The sequence below is a fragment of the Pavona decussata genome, unplaced genomic scaffold (assembly GCF_977016875.1).
Source record: "Pavona decussata unplaced genomic scaffold, jaPavDecu1.1 SCAFFOLD_409, whole genome shotgun sequence".
NCBI lineage: Eukaryota > Metazoa > Cnidaria > Anthozoa > Scleractinia > Agariciidae > Pavona > Pavona decussata.
Genome location: NW_028145775.1, coordinates 295,705 through 317,673, shown reverse-complemented (window position 1 = coordinate 317,673; position 21,969 = coordinate 295,705). Strand labels below are relative to the sequence as shown.

Here is a 21,969-nt window from a genome sequence, read left to right as displayed (position 1 = left end):
CAATTACCATCCCTGACTCAAAGATCATGATTGCGATAAAAAAAAACCCCATAATTTGCGACCAAAGATGCTTTTGATAGTCAGCCAATGCAGTAGCATGAGATCGTTCGATCAATTAATTGATCAATCCGTGGCCTTCGCACGAGCCGCTTCTCTTTGTTAAATGTTAAATGCTTGGTGCCTCAAGGGCGAAGATATGAGCACAAACGCTCAAAAAAAAGATGAACACAAAAAGCTACTCTGGTTCCTGTTAAATCTGCCTTTTCCTGAACTTGAACCTAACAAAGCTTTGTGGACTTGCATACACATTTAGTGACCTGCTGCAGCTATTTGCTGTAAAGGAAATAACAGCTGAAACCACAGCTCAATCGAATGTGTATGTCATTTGAGTCAAATATGAGATTGCGCAACCTAAATGACAGAGCGGAGCTTTGAATAACCATGAGTGATTCTGGTCTGTCATGGAATAATCGATTGATCGTTGCATTAGGCTCTTCACTGAAACCTCTTAGGCCTCTTAAAATTGAGTGAAGTGGCAGTATTCTTGGATGTAATTAAGCTTTTTGTGTAATTAGCTAACTAAGCAGTCACGCAAGGCCTCTTTGGTGGTATGTCGATAATGACGTAACTGCGAACGCAAAACGGATGTTGAAAATTTTCACTACCATGTATGAACCATCGGTGAAATCAGTGTGCACTGCATAAAATTATCGGTATGAGGTGTTTACGCAATTGGTACTAAACAGTCAGTACACAAAGGCAAATAGCAAGGTGCGGCACCACCTTAAAAACTACTAAAAGAATTTTATAAGCTATGCGAAGGCGAACAAGGAGCCAGTGAAGTTCCTTTAACACATGATTTATATGATTAAATTTCGTAGTAAACTTGATTATTTTGGAGGCAGCCTTTTAAATCAATTGCAACCTGGATCGGAGATGTTTGGAATTCCATACAACAGCGAACTGCAATTATCCAATTTAGAAACAACGACGAGGTTTAGAAAGACGTTTGTACTTCTTTGGTGATGAACTGTAAAAATAGTAATTTAGATTGGAGAATCATGTCCAGGAATAGCGAGAGTCGTATTTCCACTCTCCAGGTAATAACAGCAACTCTTATTTTCTCATATCCACTCCAAGTAAGCGGCAACCGTGAGAACCAAGCCGAAATCCAAGAAAATACTTAGAAGTATTTGTTAAACGTGAGGGACCCGCTATCCTGCTATTCAGTGTTTTTCGTGATCGTAATTTTAATTATTTCGGCGTGAGTAGTTTTCATCCAAACCATACCTAGTGGAACGCATAAATTGAAAGAAAACTTAAAACAATTCGAGCCTTGCCAGTCATGTTGGCGACAAAATGACTAACTATAATATCATGGGAAGAATCTTGACAGTGGACAAAACTTATCTTTGGAGGGTTTGTCGGGATGAGGCTCAAGGGAATAGGGGGTGGTAGGGCTGGGAAAGCTAAAAAAAATTAAGTTAAATTTTGTAATACATGCATGCTGTCTATGATAAGGTTACTTTTGTACATAATTGTTGATAAAATATCTGTAAACACTAATTAGCCCTAAAAACAAACACAGAAAAAAAAAATGAACATTCGACAGTTTAAGAGTAAGTGAAAAATTAAATATGATTGTGGTATATTAGTTGTGAATTAAGATAATTTTTGAAATACCACAAAAAATGATTACTGTATTCTTGTCAATATTAAGCAACATATTAGTACAGACAACTATTTGTAATGAGCCATCTGCGATAAGTGTTAATAGAAATTGTCATCTTGTCGAAGGCTTTTAGTTTTACCTGTAGTGAGTGAGGTTATAAATGTGTAAAACCTTCAATGACATATATATGTATTTTTGCATTGAAAGGTGCGTTCCAGTTCACATCATTGAAATATGAAAATACCAAAATGTATGGCATCGCTGGATCATCAGTGACATTTAAATGGGGCTTTACAGGCTCAGTTGGATCAGTTAGCTGGGGACTAAAGAACTTAGCTGATGGTACTATTACTACATTAGTAGCCCTGGACAGTAGTGGTTCGTTGCCAGTCTCAGGTGTCCCGGAACATTACAGTAAACGTGTAAATGGGACCTTAATTGGTACTATGACCTCTGGTCAGGCCATCTTCACTCTCAGTAACATTACCAAAAGTGATGGAGGATTAACTTATGGCTGTAAACTGACAAAATCTACCTTTCCTTCAAGTATATTTGACTTTGTTCAGTTGGTTGTTCAAGGTGAGTAGCCATCAAGCTTACACGTACAGTGTACATTGAAAGGACCATTTTCACCCAAAAAGACTTCCATGGAACTCACGTAAACCTGAATTAAGGCAGGGAAATTTTTCCAAGTTTATAAAGACAACTAGGAATGAAGCATTTTAAATTTGATATATCGGTATTGAACTATTTTAGTAATCTTAGTTCTTATAATAATCGCAATTTGTATTTGTATTTTAGAGTAGTTTTTACTGCAGATATATATATATAGGCTTTGTAATTTTTTTCTTTATAATTTTAATTTTTACACTTTATTCAGCACGTACGTATTTTGTACGAGCTTTTAGCTCATTAGACGTTACGTGGGTAAAATGATTGATTGATTGATTGATTGATTGATTGATTGATTGATCGAATTGTCTGCGCTAGCACTAACAATTCAAATGATGTTTCATATACTTTTCTGTAGCGCATGTTAAAGTGATGAAGTGAACCCATGAATTTCGTACTAAGTGTTAGTCCTACTAAGGAAATGGTTTGTTTCAATCAAATTTTCAGAGGAACCCAAGATCACTCTCCCAGCTGTTGCAAGTGTAAGTTACAATGAAGGAAGTGCTGTTAGTACCAGATGTGAAGCGACAGGAACACCAGTACCAGATGTGAGGTGGATCCATAACGGACAAGTGAAGAGTTTTGGGTCAAGTACAGCTCAGCTCACTTTTAATAAAATCAGCAGGGCAGATGCAGGAACCTACATTTGCAAAGCGAACAACTCTGTGGCAAATGAAGACAAACAACTGAATATTTCTGTTAACTGTAAGTAGATATCAACTGAATCCGCTGTAATCTCAGATAGGCCTTTGTAATCATGTTAGAATAGGTAGACGAGTCTTTAACGGGAGATGAAAAAAATGACGGACCCTTTAAACAAGAATTCGAATCGGGTAATTTTAGAAAAGGTGGCATATGAAAACTTGAGCACTTTTCCTTAAACGACATCAAGTCACTCAGGTTTTGGCCCCCGGTAAGCTTCAGAATGATATTGAAGAGAAAAACGAAATAGGAGATGCAAAACAAGACTACGCAACCGTTCCTTTTTATATTGGCAAATTTGTAGATAAAAACGATTAGCACGTTTCAAACGAAAAAAATCTCTTTTAAAACCATAATCATATATCATCAGTATAGAAAAACGGCTTTTTTTCTCTTTGTTTTTCTATGTTTGTTTTTGGGAAAATAAAGTTAACTTTTTTTTTCTTGCATCCAATGCCCATCTCTTGATAACCTGTTCATTAATGCATTGTATATTATAGGTTGCATAGTTACCAATTTCGTTGCTATTTATCAACAGACTCCGCTACTATCGAGAGGGTGTTCTCCTCTGTGTCCAAGTCATGGATTGGCCAGACAGTTTTGTTAACGTGCGTATCGGATGGTGTTCCTACACCAACTTTGTCCTGGTACAACCCTGAAGGAAACAAATTCAACTCATTGCAGGCCAAAGAAAGCACAGTGGATGTGACAATAAATTCTGATAAAGATTTTGGATTGTATAACTGCACAGCTGACAATGGATTTGTTGCAGCATCTGACACACTTCGTTTACACCAAATAAGTTAGTGCACGTTTATGTTGTTGATTTTAATTTAAGAAGAAAAAATGTTTGTTTTAAATACGGTATTCTCGCAAACTGTAAAGGAGAGCACTGCTGACTATGTTTACTTGAAATTCCTTTGATGTGAAAGCTCGCTTTTCTTGCTAATACACTGGCAATTCTGAGTTACATGAACGCATTTTAAAAAACTGATTAATCAGTGGTAAATAGTATTAGCTAAGAATTGAATGAAGTTTCAACATCCAATTCAGCTTCACAGTCAACTAATTAGTATGAATGGCAAATGTAATACTTATTGTCTTTTTTTTTTAAACTTCGGCTGGCATTTGCGTAAAAATCAATATTTATTTATTTATTACAAAAATCCAACCCTCACGAATTACCATTTAAAATGAAGTTAGTACAGTAGATAAAAGAAAGCAATCATAGTAAAATTAATATAAAAAAAGGTGAAGGACTACACAACAGAGCTAGGCCCCATATAAGTACACCCATTGAATAACTGATATAATAGAGCTAATGTATAGCAATAGTTTTCAACTCTGTTTTGTTTGTTGGTTTATTTTTGTTGTAGTTTTGTTTTGGTTTTTATAGAAAGTGATTCTAGTTTAACCTCCTTAAACAGATACAGTCCACTTATGGACGTAATGCAGTGGAATTCCGCTCTACGGACACCACTTGTTGTGTATGGTTTTTGTTTTTCTCTCAGAAATTCTTTTAGCGTCGACATCCAGAAATGGAACCCGGGCGGCATGGGTGGGAGGCGAGTGCTCTCAGCACTGCGCGCATCCCTACTCCCTAACCAACTTCAACTGCTCTATTTTCAATTACGGTGTGTGTCATGGTTAACGCTCTATTATTGGCGGCAAATAATGTTCTCATCAACCATTGTATATCAGGCATTTTCGCCACTCCCCCCAGGCGCTCATCTTTGGGATGGGTACATTTCTCAAACAATATACTTAACAAGAAATGCTTTGTTTTATTTCAGAGGCACTAGGTTCCCCTATCATCACATCAACAGCTGCAGACATTCAAGCCACTTCACTGACAGTAAGATGGACTGCACCAGCTTATGATGGAGGAAGTCCAATAACAGCATATCAAGTGGGCATACTACAGGAAAGAAACGTTACTGATCCTACAGGGAGGAGCCTCGAAATTGGAGAGCTACAGAAAAATACCCACTACACTGTAATGCTTTCTGCCAGGAATTATGTGTTTAAAGGAAATGCTAGTCATAAAAATATGAAGACAAAGATTGAAGGTAAGTATAACTGTGAGCAGACGTAGCTTTACACATTGTCACGGTCCTATGGTGTCATCTTTGGGACAATGTTATGTCCCGTGCGTTATCTCTTGCCTGTTCCAGGAGTTTGAATAATGGTGAACTTTGTAAAAATAATTGCGATGGGTCCGAATAATACAGGCGAGGGAAGATCATGATTGCAAGCGCAAAAAAACAACAAACACAAACAAACAAAAAGAAAACGTGAAGAGACTGTGGAGTGTGGCAAAAGAACGGCCTTCCGTACTCTTAATAAAGAGTGGAGTGACAGGAGTGACTCAAGCGATCGTTTTTCCTCCGCCTAAAGCAGGACTAAGAAAAATGACGTCTTAGGGGACAAAAATGCATTTCTTGTTTATTAGGAGTCTTTCTTGCTGTCGTAACGGTCTTTAGTGTCGTCAATTTTGGGTACTTGCTACTATGGTTTCAACTATTTCATAGATGTTCCAGAGCCTGTAGTTGCTACAGCCGAAGTAAAAGATGACGAAGTGACCCTGAAATGGAAGGAACCAGATAACAATGGAGCTGACATCATACGATATACCATCTACAAAAGAATAGGAAACGATCAACAGTGGACGATGGTGGAAGTTATAAATGATATCTCCAAACGTGAATTTGTTGTTAGAGTGGAGAAAGGTAAAACGTATGAATTCGAGGTTACCGCTACAAACAAACATGGGGAAAGTTTAAAGAACAAAGAAAGAATCAAGGTTGTGGTGGTATTTGGAGGTAAGTTACTTCGAATGATGTAAATGTTCTCTTAATTTTCGGTGATTTTGTAGGACTTTTGATTCGCGCATTGAGATGCCAAATTCCCACAGACAAAGTAAAGAAAGGCTTGGAATATGAATCTTTGCAAGCTTAAGGTCTGCGACATACAAATCTAGGGAAAGTACACAAGGATATATGAAGTGGATATATGAGTTACTTTTCATGTCTGACTCGCAAATAAGATGTTATGCATGATTAACTAGTTAGTGCATTTGTCTCAAATGCAGCCATGTAGTTATTTAACGTCGCTCATGATCACAACGTTTCTAATCCACATTGGAAAGTACATTTTATGTTTTGCGGTTTCGTGTTGTTTTAAGGTAAGGGTCATTGATATTTGCTGCAGTCTAAGGCATAAGATCCAGATACCTTTCAAGCCTTGTTAGCGGTATCTGGATTTACTCTAAATAACAGCTTATTTTTCCATTTTGTTTTCATTTGATCGGTATGTTATTGTAAATTGGTTAAACTGAGGCCACTCATAATCTTCCTTGACATGACTTTCGCACACGCAATAACTTGTGAAATAAAAAAGTTTCCCCTGTAAGGTATAAGGCATTTAAGCTGTATCAGCTTTTGTCTTACTTCTAACATGTCGCATTTTTACATATATTTCGCAGGTACTTCTAAGCCTCCTGAAAATCAAACAGGTGAGAGGATTTGCTTCCCATTTAAATATGCTTCTAATTTGTTGCTACCCGTGAGATCAGATATTCCCTGCATTAGCCACTTGTTAATATGCATATGAATATAATTAGATAAATACAAAGAGTGACATTATGTTCATTTTTTATAGGTTGTCGTGCTGATCTTCATGCTGCTTATAATTCTGTTATCATTTTATTGTTGATAATAATTATCATTCTATCCGTTGCGCTCTGGAGAATGCGACGTCCGTGCCCAAGATGCAGGCAGAATGTTATACCCATGGTAAGCTCTCGTTTAGTCTACAGTCTTGATAGTTAGTAATGGAAATAAAACAATTATTATAATACCTATTTAAAAGAGAATCATTTCCCAACAGTCATTCCATGTACCTTATCTACATGTAGGCCCTCGGAGACGGAGATTCAAGGGAGCAATGGTAAGCTCTCTGTAAATCTGCAGTCTTGATAGTGAGCGATGAAAATGAAACAATTATTATAGTAGCTGTTTATAAGAGAATCATTTAAAAGGAGTCATTCTATGAACCTTATGTACATGTAGGCAATAGTCTTGAGATTCATGGGAGCAATGGTTTTATCATGTAGCTAACTCTGCATTTCCAGAAATGCAACGGTTTGTCTCTAAACAAATCCTCTCATTTCTTTGCTGATCACAGCTCCCTAATAACAAATGGAGTTATACAACTCAATACGCTTAAAGCTGACTAGGAAATTGATACTGAGGATGATGGTATTGATCCCTAAAAGTATTAGTGATGGATAGTGCTAGAAACTGCCGTGAACCACCTTTTAAAAGACCCGTTCAATATTACGATATTTACTTGTAACGTTTCTTTAATGAACTGCTGTTAATTACCAACCTTGTAATCCATGTCTGTAAATTTTTTTCGACGTCGTTCACCGCCGGTGAACCAAGCTTGAAGCACTTTTTTTACCATACTTGATTTTGCTGCAGTCTTGTTTTTTTTCTCATTGTTTGTTACTAGAATCCAATACCTATGCAAGATAAAGAGAATGCACAACCCCCAAGCGAGGAGCAGGCGAATGAGCCAACGAGTTATGCAACAGCAGTAGTTGGAGACTATATGCCACTTCATCCCTCAGGAAGAAACTGGGAAATTAGTCGGGAGCAAGTAAACGTCATCAAGGTTATTGGCAAAGGAGCATTTTCGCAGGTTGCCCAAGCAACAGTAAGAGACATGCGCGGTAGACAGGAAAACGTAACAGTAGCTGTGAAAATGCTGAAAGGTGGGTTGCTATTGGTCATTGTCACAATCTTCTATTTTTAAATAGTCTGAACTAATGCTCTTCCCAGTTAGAGTAACATCACATGATTGGAACTTTCTATTTGTAACGGAGGTTGTAGGTACTTGAATGTAACCATTTAATGTAGCTTTCTGCGCACGCCATAGCAAAAAAGCAACAGTTATACCAACTCAACTATCAGTTGCCTCGACTAGCGTTGGATGGACTTGCGTCCACTTGGGCGAAAACACAAGTAATTGCAAGCGATCGTAGCAGACATCCATGTCCATTTTCAACAGGAGCTAATAGTGCTCAACATAATTTGTTTCAGTACAGATAAACTGCAAGCATTCCTATCCCATACTAAAATTAGGAACTGCTGCTAGTCCACGATGCAATTTTGGGCGAGTTCTTGGGCGAGTTTTTGTTCTGTTAGAAAATGTTGTGCGAATAACGAAGAAAGTAGTGTGAAACCGCTGAATTTCCAAGAATAATAATTATGGAAACGTTTTTACTTTTTGCTTCTGTACAGAAAATGCTCCTGATTCAGACAGAAAGGACTTACTCTCCGAACTTGACTTGATGAAAAAACTGAAACCTCATTCTCACGTCATCAAGCTGATAGGATGCGTCACAAAGAATGGTAATGAAATACAGCTTCAACAATATCACATCCTTATGGGACTTGCTTGCCTTTTGTACTCTACAAAAGAAAATGTTCGTAGAGCGAATCTTACAACGCAAACAGCAATCAAAATACAGGAAATCCCATAATAGTTTTGTTGACTAAAAAAAATATTGAAGAAACCATGCGTACAACTTTACAGATACCTTTGTAAACTTATTGCACAAGAACATGTCCACGTGCTTCCCATTTCCTAACATTTAATTTGTTTTCTGTAGATCCTCTATTTGTCCTAATTGAGTATGTTCCTTTTGGTGACCTGCTGGGTTACTTAAGGAAGAGTCGAGGGCTCAATGACACATACTATAAGGACCCGGATATAAAACCGCAGACTAATCTAACCGCCGAACAGTTGATGAAGTTCGCTTGGCAGGTTGCTGATGGAATGTATTACTTGTCTTCGAAAAAGGTTTGCGTGAATATATATGTGCGATTGGCAGCCGGCAGAACAAAAGAAAAATGTCATTCTTTGAATGTTGTGCATTTTGATGTTGCCTCTTAAAATACGGTTTCACATTTAGCGAATAAGTGACATAGTAAAAACTATTTCTTGTAATACCATCTCATAGAAGCATCTGAAAAACTATATTAGCACCTTTTAATGGGGTTTGCCATCTAGTACGTAAGTAACAAAGCCATTGTTATAACTGAGTTTTAAACGGTGAACCATAAAACAAACTGTTGTTATCCTGATATACTAAATAACACAAACGGTAGGGAATTTTCACCTGCACTTTACGTTTGTTTCAGATAATTCACCGTGACTTGGCAGCACGAAATGTTCTTGTTGGCGAAGGGCAGAAATGTAAAGTAACAGATTTTGGCATGGCGAGGAATGTTAACCAGGACGACATTTATACCAGAAAAAGTCGGGTGAGGGTTAATATGAATCTAATTGGACCATAATTTCCGGAATCTCCAGTACATAATCAGAGGGAACGGAAATTGTTGAAAGATTTTTTTGACAATTTTGGTCAGCCGTTCGCACTTGTTCCTTTCTATCGCTGGCCATGTCTATCGAGTAAAGATGGGGACCGTAGTCATAGTTGTTTACCAACGCACCTTTTTCCTCGTGGCGTTGTTTGACTACAAGTATCCGCATCGTTCATTTTTGTGGACTAGACTATGGAAAGAAACATACAATTCTTTAAATGCCAGGGAAAAACTACAGCGAGCCTCAGGGCCATCTTTCGAGGACGACGCCTTGCTCAAGTGGCCAATACCATTCCGTTCGACTACTTTAGTCTGTTTGTTGAATTTTTATATAAATTTTGGTTGAATTGATTGCGCCCATCATAGACTTGACTAATGCTACCGTTGACTCCGAAGTAGTTTAAAACTCGTTTATGATAGAAGAGCATTTTTTGACGGTTATTGTGAATAACATATTTTTATGACGGTTTTTGTTTTCATAGGGCCGTCTGCCTGTAAAGTGGACTGCGTACGAGGCCTTATTGTATGGCGTATACACAACACAAAGTGACGTGTAAGTATGTTAATTGAAACTCAACAACATTTGCTTCCTTATATGTTGTTTTGCTGTATGTTGAAATAGAATAGGCTTCTGGCGTCTTCAAAAGACACTATTTCAATAGCTTCTTCTGAACATCCATTCAGTCCTACATTCATTCGTTTGTTCCGCAATTATTCATTTCTTTACTTATTTTTGCTTTTGCAGATGGAGTTACGGTATTCTCCTTTATGAAATCCTCACTATTGGTAGGTTACATCTCACTGTTCAGTTAGTTTACCGCGATAATATTATACAAGGTGGAAGGAATCGAACGGAGGAATAATCTCACTGGGGGGGGGGGGGGGGGGGGGAGGGAAATCAATAAATCAATTAATCAATCTTCAGTTGTGAAGTGGTTATTGTTTGACCAAATCTGCACTGCATTTTTACACATTTAACAATGACAAAAGGCATAATTTACAAGGTAGTGTTATCTTATTCCAGGTGGATCTCCGTATCCGAATATAAATGCCCGAGATATTGCCGGGAAAATTCAAGAAGGATACAGAATGCCAAAACCAAAACATGTGGATAGCAAACTGTAAGTACCTTTTCTTCCAAAATAATTTTAATTGAAGTAAACTTTTTTAAACCAAATAGTCATGGAAGTTCTTGATTTTATTGATGTTCTGGGAAAAATATATATATAAAAAAAATATTCATCGATCTTCTTCACAAAAGTCTACATTTCTGTGGCTGCAGTTGTTTCAAATTGTGGTATTGGTACCAAACAACAGGTCTTCTTCATTATTGGGTGTTGCTTAGTTTGTCCCACTAAATTGACATATTTGGTATTGATAAAATATTGGGATTGTTAGTCATCTTTTGTATTTTACTTCCTCTCACCATGTTTCCAACCAGTGTAACAGATAAGATATTCTCATATTGATGTCAGTTGTTAGCCGGTGCCTTTAAACTGCTAAGCCATCAGACGGTTGAATGATAGCAGCACTAATTGGATTTCTCGTATTCTTTACAGTTGGCCGTCAAGTCTCATCAGAGACCCGTAGGCCACTTTGGAAGTTTGCATCCTCCTGCTTATTGTTTATGCTTCACTGTGAAGATGGGGTCTTAAATTTTGTAGCAAAATTGGATAAGATTGACAACTCCTTTTTGAAACCAATGCTTCACCTCCAAGCGATCTCTGAACAGCAATAACTGGATTCGTTGATTTAGGAGGCTAGATTTGAATTGGTCTTTAAAATTACTGTTTGTTATTTGGATGGTTTAGGTTCGAGATTATGCTTAAGTGTTGGGAGGAAAACTCAAATGATCGACCCACGTTTGATGAACTTAGGAAGACCATGAAAGATTTTGGGAAAAAACACAAGGTAAACGGGATACTGTCAGTTACTGAAAAACAATTAATGCATGATCGAATTAATCATTAGTCATAAGTACACGAAGTTAGTGAAATACTTAAAATTTGTAAGTTAACGATTGAAAGTTACGCTCACTGCATGAGTACATATTCATGACTGCCCCTCAAGCCTACCGAAGCTTCGCAAACTTCTAGTTAAACTTAATGAGCTAACGACTCACCTTAAAAATTAAAGATAACTTTCCAACCTTGCATCAAATTACGAAAATCTATCATTCTTAGCAATTTTTCAAACCAATTTTTGAAAAAGCTTAGGAGCTGCAAATTAAGATCAAGGTATTTTTGCGTGGATGATATTTAGGTCTAATTGCCCATTTTCATTACACTAAGTCATCAACCAAAAAAGCTTTATTGTAGGAATTCGTCTGGTCCTTAAGGGTGGATTTTGGGTTTGTTTAACCACGCTAGACATGTACACCTACCCGATCTCATCATCAACTTGAATGGAAACTTAATTTCCTGGATGCAGTGTACAGTCATTTCCCACTGCCTACATCAAACTCCCTCGTTTTTGAAAGAACTTTTGTTTCCCCCTTGTTTCGCTTGGGTGATAAGGTAAAGAAAATGAAGTGAAACAATGTAGCTAACATATAGACTTTTTACTTTACAGACGTATGTCAACCTCAGTGAGTACGATAACAGGCTGTATGCGAACCTCAGCGATCTGACAGCTGAGTAGCGCTAATGGAAGAGAACAAAAAATGTCGTCCTAATTGCTCTCTATGCTCAAGAAAAAAATGTGCACTTTTTATTGTTGCCCACAATTCAGCAAAGGAAAAAGAAATAACAAAACCGCCTTGATGAAAATTAAGCTTAAAAATCAAAACTCTCTTTGAGATCTCAACGAAATAATTTTTTTTCGGCGGATCAAAATACATTTTCATTGTTTTTAGTGATGGGGCTAGATATTTGAAAACGTGCCGAGGAAACGCCGGTAATAAAGTTTTATTTCAGCTATCTGAATAAGGACCTGCAATATTAATTTTATCTTATATAAGGTGTCTCGAAATATTAAGCAATTATCGATTACAGAAATCCTTAAAGATCTGTTGAACTCAAGTAACTATTCACGTCAATAGTCTTTGCAACTAATCAAAGTCATTGTTTCCTGCATTGCTTTGCCTGAAATTAAGGAAATTAATAATTTAGGAAATTAAGTTGTTTACTTTAGCAATGCTTATAGACCATACACAAAAAAATCGCTGAAATCGTATTTTGATTGCATTTAAACTTTCCCAGTTAACCTCGTCCTTGAGTTCAAAATCAAAGTAATATTTTACCTTGAGCGAGGGTAGTAGGGCTAATTTGAATGCAGATAAAAGAATATTATATATTATAATGATAGCCAAACGCTTCTTGGTGTTAGTAAATCAGATTAAACACTCTTTCTCGTGTTTGATATATTACCTAAGGTACGAATAGTGTGATGCTCAGGACGAAAGTCACTTCCTTAGCTAAACTAAGAACTGTATTTTGCTTTACTGAAGATGTATAGCTGGAGTAAAATAAGATAATTTTATTATTAAAGGAGAAAGAATAGCGCCCTGTCCTTGAGAGGTCAGTTTTACACCCAGGGTACAATAAATCGGACTGCACATGGGACTTGCGATTTTTGTTCAGCGGACTTGTTGTTTATAGTACCCAGCCTTCCCTCGGTTATTTGCTTCCCTCCATGTTGATTTGACGCTTTCGTGTGCAATATTGTGAAGGGATTTTCACTTTTCATAGAGATTTTTGAAACATTTCTTAACGTGTCAGAGAATAATTAATCGAATCTTTACAAGAATTCGACATCCCCGATGTATTACCGACGGATTTCAAATCTCGAAGAATATTATTACTAGGAAGATGCAGGTGAGTTAGATGTTTTTTGGCTCCTCAAGAGTTTTGCCAGAGCAAGCCTTGCCTGTTAACATAACGTTGTTGTATGTGGACAGCCAAATTATAATTTGTGAGCTTGAGCGTGCCAAATGTGCATCTAAACAAAGTTAACTTCTGAATAAGTTGCAGTTCTAGGCCTTTGAATAGTACAAGTTGCGTGACACGTCACAGAGGCAGTAAATAAATGAAAGTAAATAAATTTGCAAATTTGTATAGCGCATTATTTAATAAATAAATTGCTGATCAAATGCGCTTTGCAGTGTGGGCACACTCTCCAGATCGAATTGGAATTTGATAACGTTGGTTTTTAAGGAGAAGGGGAAACTGAAGTACCCGGATAAAAACCTCTCGGAGCAAAGACGACAACCAACAACAAACGCAACCCACACATGACGTCGAATCCTGGAATCGAACCAGGGCCACATTTGTGGGAGGCGAGTGCTCTCACCACTGCGCCATCCCTGCTCCCAGTCAAAATAGGTTGTTTCTTATATTAAGGTATTTTGTTAAAATATAAAATGATGTTTGATTTTAACAACATTTCCCAATTTTGCTTTATAGAAAGAAGATAGCTACGGCAGTCTGTTTACTTCTTGACTATGTTGTTAATAGTTAACTCGGTATGACATGTGCCAAGGGGGGGGGGGGGGGGGTCCAAAATGTAGCCCCATAGTGTGCAGATTAGTAGCTGCAATAGATCATTTACTGGCTTCCCATATTTCAATATTTATGACTAGAAATTTCCCCAATTAAGAAAAATTAGTTTGGGCTGCCAAGGGATAAACTACTGATAAATACTGATAAACGTGAGAGGAATCATGAAATGAAGGGTGAAATAGGACAGAAATAGAATTAATTTGATAGATGAACAGTCGACCAATTGTTTGTTTCTTTTCTCTTTCTTTTTTTTAATAACTGGCCGTGTTTTAAAAATCCGTGTTTTGCAAATTCAGTCCGTGTTTAACAATATGCCAGTGCATAAGGATGAAAAGTCGGAGATTCAGCTAACGCCATCGGTGAAAGTTTTCCTAAACTTTGTAGACCTGTTCTTGATTTGGTAGAACTAAGTCTCAAAACTACGATTATTGAATGGTAATACTTGTTAAATGCATCTGTGAAGTGGAAAGGCGAGGGCGTCTTTTAATGTCCAGACCTGTCAATTGGCGGTAAGCGGGAATAAATGCTGAGACTGAAATAACTGGAGCTGAAATGAACCGTCTTCCAGCGGAAAATTTTGAGAAAATTTGAATAAAGGTGTGTTTCTATTACAGAGTTGCTCTTTTATAAGTTTATTCTATGAGCCTGAGATTCTCACAGTTATTTTGGGATCTCGCTTCGACAAATAAGAGGAGAGGCGAATGAAAAACTGACGTCCATTTGTTAAACTTATTTTAAAGGATGTACAAGTCGTTTTTATTTTAAACTTGGAATCTTTTAGTCTTTGGATAAATTTTCAATAATGGCTTATATCTAATACAAATAACATTTGCTAAGTGGGAATTATCTATGCCCATCATAGTGGTGGTTTAATGGCTATTGTTTCTTGAATTCTCACTCTAGGAATCCGTGTTCGATCGGGCTCTGCATGGTAATACACTAGTAGGTTAAGGAAATTGCCTATAGAAGAGTTTGGAGTATAGACAGTCAAGAAACACAACGGATTGAAAAGCATGAGAAGGAAACTCTCCCCGAATTAATGAACAACCTCAAGGGAGAATCGTGCAATAAACGACATTGCGTTAGTATATCTGAAATTTAAAGGTTTACAACCCTGGTGACTACATTGTGAGGCAAACGATAATACATTAATTACTAATGTATTTGTAAATCATTTTCCGTGAAGTTAAGATTTGCCCTTTACTATTTATATATTTCTGCAACACATAAAATAATTTTCGAGTCTCTAAAATGAAGAAATATTGATGATGACGATTTTTCTACCATGACCGTCCATGAGTGGCATATCAGTCCTAAACGAAAATCGCATAACCTCTTAGCGGATACAATTCTACCCAGGTTCAGTAGCCTCCTCAATGAGGTGACACCTTTTCACTTATACGACTGTTCTAAAATAATATCCAACCATCAAGCGTATTATTGTTAGCAATCTACAGATGTTTCTAAAGCCGACGTAGATCTAGCGAGCAGTCTGCTTGGAGAGAAATTCTTGTCTTTTTATGGTCTTCAGTGGTCGTGATCAGATTTTCCTGGAAGGGGAAAGTTAAAATATATGTTATCATCGTCATTATCGTCATCCGCATTATCATCTTGGTGATGTTCGTCGGCCTTATTAATCCTAGCGTATTACACCCCAAACTTCTCTACCCTCAATCGAGCAAGCCCAAACGAGAAAAGCGTTGTGAAAATAACTGCATCTAAAGAAACGATACCTCTTTTAAAAGGGATATAAGGTACTTTCTTGCTCCAGTCGCCGAGCTTGTTATTACTTGTAATCACTTAAAACTGAATTTAAGGGCTGTTCTAAGCAGGTTATATTTTTGAACAGTTTTAAAACAACTTTTTTTTTTTTTTAAGTTTTAAGACACGTCCTGAAAAAATATTAGATGAAAGAGATTTAACCAGGCAAATACGTTGTGCAGGGAGTGGAGGTGGATTACATTTCCCGAAATCTGTTTTCTAAGCGACCGGTCCTGAAATCATAATTGCTATTCTGGAGAAAGTTGATTTTCCTAAGCCCAAATTTGTCTCTTTGATTGACATTTCTGTTCGTTGTCACATTGAGCGATTTAATATTCTCATTTAAGACAATAGAGAGCTGCTGGTCATACTTAATAAAACGAAAGATACGTTAACGTGAACTTATCCGTTCAAAATGTTATCCATTTTCTAGGCATTTAATGTTGAGTATCGCTGATATTTTTGTTTTTCTGTTAATTTATCTCGTACAATAATACATGCAAGTCCATAGTAAGATAAAGGATTCTAAGAGCAAGATCAAGCTTGAGATACATAAAACGCGGGATGAATTTAACTTACTTAAGTGCCTCGACGATTCAGAGGCTTATAATAAAATTACAAAATGTGGCATCCCAGAAATTATTGGACCCCACCCACCCTTTTTAACTGTTACCCCCGAAATGAAAATTAAGAAGGCACAAAAGGTAAATGGCTTGCTGTTTAGGCACAGAACCTTTTTTAATGCCATTATCGTCGATATTCACTCAATAAAATTTTTTTACAGGATTAACGACAGTCCTTGCTTGGGAATCAGGGAGTTACAGGGGGTTATCACTTTTGTCATTGTCACTGTAAATTGTAATTATAACTGACTAACGTGACAATACCTTAGCATTACCGTGTCCAGCTCCAGCGGCGTTTAGTTGCTTTTGTCAGTGACGCGGTTGCGGTTTTCAATCCACGGCAATGAACACCAGTAGGGACACGGTTCAGTTCTATGAGTACTACTGCACCCATAATTTCAAGACCTTCCGTACTTAGAATCAGCATTGAAGTTTAAGGAAATAGCATGGCCCAATAATGCCCACCGAAAACATTACGGCTGCAAGTAATTGCTTCAATGTAAAACTACTCACCGGGGTTTTTTCGTAATATGAATGTTAAATGGGCCTACACAAGCCATGAAATTTGTTGCGGTGCAAGTGTAAACTCCAAGGTCTTCTTCTCTCATGGCCAAGTAATGGCCAACTTTGTACTTTCTCCTTTTTGAAGCTGAATTCCGTTTTTCTTCCACGTTACAATTGGTGGTGGAAATCCACTGACAGGGCAACAAATCGTAAGCGGTCGAGCGATGGTTACTTTGTAGGAACTTGAGAGGCAAGGCTCGGTATCTAGTTTGAGGGAATCTTATAATTAAAAAGGTTAATATAAATGAAATATTGAATATTGTTAAGTGTATTTAAAGTGTTTATTGTCTTGATTTATCCAATTGCATTTTTTTAGTTATATCACTGATAAATAAATGTTAAGTTGATTCGTCTTGATTTTCTTTTTGGGGCTTACATATTGCTGGCCCTTTATCTCAGTAGTTGTTTTTATGTCAGTTTCCTCTGTACTATACAAATCATTTGAACAAGCTACAGCCAGTCGCAAAAATTCTTGAGACACTCATTTGTACCCGAGTCATTTTCGCTTCAATGGAGTGTCTGTTAACAATCCCTACCCCCACCCCCACCCCCTTATCATTTTTGTTAGCCCCCCTCCTTATCTTTGTTGTTAGCAATACGAGACCATGCTCAAAACTTAGAGGAACAACTCTGGAGGGATGAAGAGGAGGACTGTCATCTCCCATAGATCTATGATCGGGTGCGGTTTTAAGTAAAAAAGGCCGATTTTTCATTGGACAATCTCAACGTTTTTGCAACTGGTTATAGCACTGGATCACATGGGATGAAGTTTTTTTAAAAATACTAATTATTTTAACGATTAACGGATGTCTTAGAATTGGTCATAACATTGCCGAGAAATAACAGTAACGATAACAATAGGAACGGCAACTTGAACAGTACGTTAAATGTCTATCATAATAGACTCTATCACAATCATGGAAAATATTCTTGCTGACTGTCGATTCGCTATTTTAGCTGGAGAAGTATAAAAGTGATAAAATAAAACTTACATAATTGCAGGTAGCTTAGTCCTGAATTTGGTTGATTGATGTTGACCGTGGCATCACAGATATAATATCCACTGTCAACAACGGAGGTTCGCTGTAACGTGAGCTTAGAAGACCCAGTATCGGAGTTAATGGTAATACGTTCGCCATGACCAACCTCCTTTGATTTCATTTGCCCATTGGGTCTCATCCACGAGAAGCTTTGGCCAGGAACACCGGTAGCATTACAGGTAAAGGTCGCAGAACCACCTACCTCACCAAAATGTATCACAGGATGAACTGAAGCTGGGCCTAAGGCACAATAAGAAATATTGGAGCATTCGCCAACACACTCTGTGGCTTTCCCAGAAATCTCTCTGACAAAATTTTGGTGTGTTAAGTCAATGTTCCCTGAATTCAATGTTACCACAAGAACCCAATTTTAACAGGCAAGGTTTTTTTTCCCAGCCTATTTCTGTTTTAATCGAACAAAAATCAGACCTTTAGTGTTACAGTAACATATATTCCTAACATTATGTCAGTGTTCGTTTTTATTTTTTATTAGTCACTCGCGGTGTCTTTCGAAAGTTTTGGAGCAATCCAGAAGCCAAAATGGCGAATTTAAGATGGCCGCTGTTTGGAAAGTTTATTGTTTGCAAGAAAAGTTTATTATTTGTATAAAATTCGTTTAGTGCTTCTCACTTGGAAAAATAATCTGCGATTCTACGCCTCATAAAACACACTGCACAGCAATTCGTAGACCCGTTCAGGTTTGACCAGCATATCGACCACTTGAATTTCGAGGAAGGAAATGACGGGCGTCAATTCCTACAGTCAGATGGGATATGAAGGGTAGTACCTATAACAACGAGTTGAACAATACTCCAACTGTCAGGTATCCCTGGTTTTCCTTTCAGGATGCATTTAAATCTGGTAGAGTCCTTGACACTGATATCCTTTATCACCAAAGTGGCTCGGCCTTTCTTCTCTACTCTCCCCTCGTATTCTTGTGGCAAGGTTGGCCTAACTGGGTCACTGTCATCCGGGTCTTCTTTTAGCAGGAAGGAATAGCCCTCTTCTGTTTTGTTATATACCCTCCATTCGATATGCTCTAAATCTGTTGTTTTGTTGTCTGCTGAATAGTCCCATTCAAAGACTGCGTGACCTCCCACCATAGAGTAAATAATTTCATTTGGTTCTCGTGTAAACCAAAGGCGTCCTCTTTTGAAAGGGGCACCTCCTACAAAGAGATTAAATTGAACAGTTAAACCTCCTTAAAATGATAACCAGAAGCAAGAGGGAATTTGGGCGTACAAACGGGGTGATCATGGCAACTGGTATATCCAAAGCTTCTGATGGCCTTCGTCAAATGGAGGACTGGCGGAAAGGGAAAAGGTGGAAAGTCAACTCAAAAACGTATCATCAAGTACGGATTGAACCTTTATTTGTTAATGTTTGTTTCTCTTTCTAATTTAAGCCCACTTGCATTTCAAAACTTTGTCTTAATGGCCATTTGTATAAACCCGAAAATGACAGCTTGAGACTACAAGAATGGCTGGTCGGATTAACGTGGTCGTCCTTCAGGGGCACCCAACGACAGTTTCCTCTCAGATTCTTTGAAACGATATTTCAAGGCTATCTGGAGTGCCTTTAAAGGTCTGTAGGTTCATTTTATGCCGCGCTATAATATTTTTATCTGTTCGGCCATTCTAGGGGAACTTAAGTCTCTTAGAAATTACTAAGGCATTTTTGTCCATTTCCTGTAAACCTTAGGTCTTATTTTTTTTTCCGAAAATCTTATCTCACATTTTTCCGAAAACACTAGTAGGCTTTAATTTTCAAATATCACCAACGTTCAAGGTGAAAATTCCATTAAGAAAATTATAGGGGATTGAGGGCCTTCCGAACAGATAATTTACCAAAACGATCTGTCGGGTGCCCCTGGTCCTTGCCAACTATGAAAATGACTCAGCCGGCTAAGCTATTGTTTGGTCTCGAAAACCTGGCCATAATAACGAAGTGTACATAAAGTGGGCTTCTACGCAATTCGATAAATCTAACGACACAAACACACAGGCAAAGCCAACAACAAGGCTCCTGCATCAAGCAAACAAACAAACGACAGCTATTGAATGACGTGTATAACATTGATCATTCGTACCCGAGACGTTAAAAAAAGATACATTTCGCGTAGTATGTATAACAGATGTACTAGCTTGATATCGATTATGTGAATTCCACTCTCTAAAAAAAGCACAGACAACAACCTTGCATACACCTACCTAAAGCAGTACCGGTAACTAAAAAATTATGATCCTAAAAATATCGCTTGTTCTTCCTTATCCAGTTTTCCAAACCATCACGCAAAGTCACGCACAGGTCAAAATTTTCAACAAGCTGATCCAACAAGGACATTTCAGAAACTTAGTTGATCACGATTCACGATCAGCTCGAATTAGATCAGGGAAGTTTAGATGTTTGAGCTGAAGTCAGTGAGTTGTACGAATAGAAGGACAAAAAAGCTTTCCAAAGACCGACTCGAAACGCTTTCTGTCGGTATAGCTGATACCCCTTTACCTACTTATATTTATCAACTGTTCATTGTCGCTCTCTGGCCTCTAAATGTGCAAAGAAACCTCAAGAAAGATGAAAACCAAGGAACATACCGGTAGGTGGAATCACAAACAACACTCCGAGGAAGAAGCAGGATACTGTATGTAATCTTAATGACTGCATCTTATGGCGTTTGTCTCTGTGTATCAATCGTGACCTGGATGCTGTCCAACTTCCGCTGAAGTCATGTGGTCTTTGCGGTATTGACTTTGGGGAGGTATATGAAACCATACAGACGGTAGCTTTTCTTGAAATCAAATCAACTTTTTTTTCTCCCTGGTATATTTTAACATCCGTTAAATAATTTAAAGACAGCCTAAAAATTATGGCTTTCGTAAAGATGGTACTCAGAGCCACAGAATGCTGTATTTTGATTTTGCTCCTATTACTTTCTTGTGCGGGTAGGTAACGGTTTGTTTTTTATGAGTGCTTGAACGTGTGATTTGTCGATTTCGAAGAGCACTTGTTCGTTTTCAGAGCCTCAAAGTTCATGTTTTATCAGACAAGAAAGCAGCTTTAATTGAAACATGGTTTAAATGTCGAACTTAATGAAAACTCCCCTTCAAACATTTGTCAACACTTAGATCCAGCTGTCACTTTGTTTCATTATCTTTGGATTGTGAGATCTGTGAAAATCAACTATCCACAAGTGTCGCAACAAGTGCCTTTTATTTCAATTTATCATGGAAAATTAAGTGCCCTTGTCACCTTGACTTTAAACTGAAAGCGGTGCATTGGTTAATTGCTTGGCTCATTCCTGTTATTTGACTTTATTCAGTAACGACCTTATTACGAGAACCATAAAGCATGCATATCCGTAGATTGCTTCTTTTTTTTTTTTTTCGGTGGATCCACAGGCCGACCAAGCTCAAGCTGTGAGCGGTGATCATCTTGCGTAATAGCGGTCACGGCGAAAATATAAGAGTTTGTATGGGAATATTTACGATCGGATTTAGGAGGTACAAATACTGGAAAGTTCTTAATAATAATGACATACCTTGCTTCTAAGGTGTATTGCCGATTGTCTTTTTGCCATTTTGTGCTGATTTGAGGCCATTTTAGCGAGTTATCACTTCCTAGGTTTCCCACTCCTAAGAGAAACGATGAATTTTCCCCAAAAAATATCTGCATGAAACTTAGTGTATAACCAAATTTTGCAGGTAGGTTTTTGCAAATTGAAGTTTTGCTGTTTTACAATAACAAAACTAACCTTTATTGCAATATCCTTTACATCTCGTATTCAAGTATCCATTTCTCGGATTTTTTTTAAACTTCTTAGTGGTCTTCTGAGGCAAGATGGCGGTTCCAAGAAGAACCCTATTTTTGAAGAGTTCTCAGGTCATTTGACAGCAGTACCTCCACCACTCCGCCTTCCCTATCTTTAACCCTAATTAGTTAATAATAATCTCGACAAAGGTAACAAGATATTTATTCACGTCAACATAATTTTCCACTAATCACCACCTCGTTTTGCAGCAAATAGGATACAATTCAAATCAAGAT

General features: G+C 37.6%; 1 protein-coding gene and 1 pseudogene across 4 annotated transcripts in view; one reads left to right on the top strand and one right to left on the bottom strand.

Annotated features, from left to right (window-relative positions):
* LOC146451026 (uncharacterized) overlaps positions 1-21,969 on the top strand; it is a 103,448-nt gene that overhangs the window by 38,043 nt on the left and 43,436 nt on the right. The gene's annotated exons all lie outside the window — the stretch shown is intronic.
* LOC146451028 (neural cell adhesion molecule 1-like) lies at positions 16,831-21,166 on the bottom strand (annotated as a pseudogene). The gene is made up of 4 exons (XR_014860153.1): positions 20,520-21,166; positions 18,713-19,093; positions 17,878-18,165; positions 16,831-17,104 (listed from the first exon to the last, which is right to left on the bottom strand). The product of XR_014860153.1 is annotated as a neural cell adhesion molecule 1-like (transcript).